Source organism: Mustela lutreola, chromosome 4, assembly GCF_030435805.1.
Source record: "Mustela lutreola isolate mMusLut2 chromosome 4, mMusLut2.pri, whole genome shotgun sequence".
NCBI classification, from domain to species: domain Eukaryota; kingdom Metazoa; phylum Chordata; class Mammalia; order Carnivora; family Mustelidae; genus Mustela; species Mustela lutreola.
Window position 1 is genome coordinate 70,172,635 of NC_081293.1, and position 4,451 is coordinate 70,177,085.

The 4,451-nt window shown below is 37.3% G+C and overlaps 1 long non-coding RNA gene across 1 annotated transcript; it reads right to left on the reverse strand.

Annotated features, from left to right (window-relative positions):
• Positions 1-2,497: 2,497 nt before the first annotated feature.
• On the reverse strand, positions 2,498-4,198 carry LOC131830336 (uncharacterized). Its single transcript, XR_009353113.1, has 3 exons — positions 4,106-4,198; positions 2,975-3,304; positions 2,498-2,896 (listed from the first exon to the last, which is right to left on the reverse strand). It is a non-coding gene; the product is annotated as an uncharacterized LOC131830336 (long non-coding RNA).
• Between the last annotated feature and the right edge of the window lie 253 nt (positions 4,199-4,451).

Below are 4,451 nucleotides of genomic sequence, written 5' to 3' on the forward strand. Positions count from 1 at the left end.
GAATTCACTGTTTATGCACCATACCCAGTGCTCCATGTAATACATGCCCTCCATTTCATTTCTATCCAGATCATTCTTTGTTTCTTTGTAGTCTGAAGTGTATCATCATAACATTAACACAAAAGTTTTTTTTTTTTTTTTTTTTTTTTTTTTTTATTTTTTTTTTTTTAATTTTTTTATTTTTTATAAACATATATTTTTATCCCCAGGGGTACAGGTCTGTGAATCACCAGGTTTACACACTTCACAGCACTCACCAAATCACATGCCCTCCCCAATGTCCATAATCCCACCCCCTTCTCCCAAACCCCCTCCCCCCGGCAACCCTCCGTTTGTTTTGTGAGATTAATTACTTTATTGCTAAGATATTTATGTCTATAATATAATTTTAATCCCTGAACTGTTACAATTACTCCCAATTTTATGAGTGAGACAACTGAAAATAGGTGAGTTTATGTTATTCAAAAAGGAAAATCCTGTACTGAAGTTTAGGCCTCACTGAATTTAAATTCATACTCTTAAATATGTTCCTTGGAGGAGAGCTCTGTTTTCTTGCCTCTGTTGTGCAATCGCTCATAACCATAGAAGGTTTATTCATGAACAGTGCAGGCTGGCGGGCAGTCACTGAGGTGTGAGAATTGCCCCCAGTAATGATCTTAGCATTGGCTCCTGTTCTGGTGGACACAAGCCTTCTTCTACCCAAGACTCTCTGATCTGGGAAATTCTCAGTATCAAATTTACATACGTTTCCTCCTCCCATGCTTTTTCTAGAAAAAGGTGAGTAGTGTAAAAACATGGATTTCACTGAAAGTTGAGTGACTGGAAAAGGACACCACTTTTAGAGCCTGTTTTTCCTTCAGAAACCAAGTTGGAGAATCAATAGCTCAACACCACTGAAGGTTCCAATACCCTCCCTTTCAAACCGATGAGCTCCAAAAAGTTTATTTGCTTCTACTCAAAATATTATGAAACCCAGATCTCAGAAAATACTGCTAATGTAGGATATAATCATGTATGTTTAAAAATAGAATTTACTAGCATACAGTGATGTTACCAAGTGGAAATCTAGAATTTGAATTGCACATTTTCTATCAAGAGCTCATTTACTTATATAAAGCAAAGAAAATCAGGAAAGAAACAAAAAGAACCTCAAATGTCAAGATTGTAATTATTCCTGAATTATAAAAGATAAGGAGCAATATTGGGATAAGAGTGGCTTTCATTTCCTTGAGTACTTACTTTGTGTTTGTGTTTCTGTTGAGTGTGTGGCATCATTATCTCATTTAAACTTTAGTAGACCATTTCCATTTTGCTGGTGCTGTCCCTGAGATTGGAGTTTTTACCTGATTGTGTGCTTATTATTATTATTATTATTATTTTGAGATTATTTATTTATTTATTTGACAGAGATCACAAGTAGGCAGTGAGGCAGGCAGACAGAGAGGAAGGGAAACAGGCTCCCTACTGAGCAGAGAGCCTGATACAGGGCTGGATCCCAAGACCCTGAGAACATGACCTGAGCCAAAGGCAGAGGCTTTAACTCACTGAGTCCCCCAAGGCGCCCCGATTGCTGTGTTATTATTTTGAGTTCTTTATCAGAGATGTTTGGAATTTTTCCATTTTAATTTTAAGAGTAGCTTAGGCATAATGACTTAGTTTAGAAATTATGGAAGTTAGCTTTCTACATCTTATGTCACTGAAGTCACAAGCTTTAACCATTTCTTTTTTTTTTTAATATTTTATTTATTTATTTGTCAGAGAGAGAGAGAGGGAGAGAGAGCGAGCATAGACAGACGGAATGGCAGGCAGAGGCAGAGGGAGAAGCAGGCTCCCTGCTGAGCAAGGAGCCTGATGTGGGACTCGATCCCAGGACGCTGGGATCATGACCTGAGCTGAAGGCAGCCGCTTAACCGACTGAGCCACCCAGACATTCCGCTTTAACCATTTCTTATTTGTAGTCTATTTTCTGTGAATGAGCTGAATCCGCAAAGGTTAAATCACAGAATAAGATGAAGTTTTAACCCAATTAGATTTCATCTACAAAGCATCTGACTTGAGAGAAAATCAAAACTTATATTGCAGAGAAGTTATTTTGATTTTTAGAGTTTGATAGAAAATGATTTGAATCTCTGAATTTTAGTAGGATTAAAATCCCACTGGAAACAAGTGTACTCTTTATGAGTTTAAAAAATAAGTGATGGGTTCCATAGAAAGATGCAATTTTTCATTGCTTTTCACTTCATATAAGCACATATAATCTTGACCTGTATGAATGTATGTATACACGTGCATGCGTAGAATGAATATATATAGCTTAGTAAAAAGATGCAGAGGTAATAATTATAAATGCATTCCTTGCATGAGCTTGATAAATAAAGGAGTCTACAGTTTCAGTTCCAAGTATGCAGATGAATATACTAAAGCTAAAAGACACTATGAATCATGCTTTTAAATTATTTATTGTTATTTTCTCATAGTAGTAAGTAATTTGGGAACAAATAAGAACTTTTGGAGATGTTTTAAATTATCATCTCTGAAATATAATTGTAGTTAAATATTACCTTGAATTTCATATGAATTGTAAATATATTCCTCTTTTCTGGTAAAATGGATGGAGAATTACCTTTATGCACTTAACAACTGAGGGACATACAATTTTTATTTTTTTTAATTTAGTGCCTTCTCTGTTTCCTCCCAGAAAGGTTGTAAAATTAGTAAAGCTAATTTCTGAGTGGCTTTACCCCACAAGTAGAAAGCCTGCAGAAGGCATGGGTATATTTTCCAGGCTGTGAAAATGTTTGTCTAAGTTTCACGGAAGAATTATAGATAGGGTATAAAGAAAGTTCTTGTTCAGAAGTCCAGTTTCCTTGAAGAATGATGTCCATGTATTCAGTGTCTGTAAAATACAAAAATTTAGATGATTGTGTGGTTGAAAGCACTGGGTCATCCCTCATTTTCACTTCAGCGTGCTCACCTCCACACCCTGAAGAGTACTCCCCAGCTCCTGCCCAAGAAAGATTTCACAGTTAATAAATCAAGGCCAAAGATCCTTCTAGACTCAAAATTTGTCAGTCATGAGGTTCATAATAGTTTAATATAAGGTTGTGGTATTGAAAGGGAGTTATAGAACAAAATGGGTTGGTTCCCAGCTAATGTTTTTTCCAGTTGAAGAGTTACAGCAGGAGAATTTCATGCTCTGAAAGCTTCTAGTGGCTACAGACTCCAACCGACACAGCCAGGAAACATACAGTAGATTATCACTCATTGACTCTTTTTCATGAACAGGATTGTTTGAAGGCTGCTTCTAAGAACAAAACAAAATAAAGCATTAAAACAAGGCATACAGTGTTTTCAGAGACATAGCAACAAATTTAGACACTATATTGATTCCTTTTTCAAAAAAGATACAAGGATGTCTGGGTTTTCTTTTTTTTTTTTTTTTTTAATTTTTTTATTTTTTATAAACATATATTTTTATCCCCAGGGGTACAGGTCTGTAAATCACCAGGTTTACACACTTCACAGCACTCACTAAATCACATACCCTCCCCAATGTCCATAATCCCACCCCCTTCTCCCAAACCCCCTCCCCCCGGCAACCCTCAGTTTGTTTTGTGAGATTAAGAGTCACTTATGGTTTGTCTCCCTCCCAATCCCATCTTGTTTCATTTATTCTTCTTCTACCCACTTAAGCCTCCATGTTGCATCACCACTTCCTCATATCATGGAGATCATATGATAGTTGTCTTTCTCTGCTTGACTTATTTCGCTCTGGGTTTTCTTACCTGAAATGTCTTTTAAGAATCTTTTTTTCCTAAAAGTTGATTAGAAAAACAGACCTCCCTCTTTCCTTCTGCTGTGCACCATTAGGACGAATCTGCTGCACGAGGACATGGATTATTCCATTTTCTCACAGCCACCATGCCCTATACCTATACCATCCTCGGGACTATTTGCAAACCATGAATATAGACCCCACCCTACCTGCTCAGAGGAACTCCTCTTCCTGGTGGGCAGAAACCTGAGGGGAAAACCTGGCATTTCCCTTTCTGATCATCCCATTCAACCTATTATCAAATTCTATAAAGGGTAGTATCTTATGTACCTGTTGAAGTTCTTGCTTTTCTAGAGACATTGAGGTCATAAGCAAAGCTTTGAACATTATAGGTGGTTTTAAAAGTTGGTCAGTAATGGGGCCACCCGGAAGGCTCAGTCAGATAAATGTCCATTGCTTAGGTCATGATCTCAGAACCCTGGGATAGAACCCTGGGATTGAGCCCTGCTCAGCAGGGAGCCTGCTTCTCTTTTTCCCTCCCCCCCCTCATGCTTTCTGTCTCTCTCTCTCTCAAGTATATGAATTAATTAAATCTTACAAAGAAGTTTTTCAATGATATTAGCAGACCTGGAGACCTTTAGTTGATTGATGATGATGATGACGATGACGATAGATG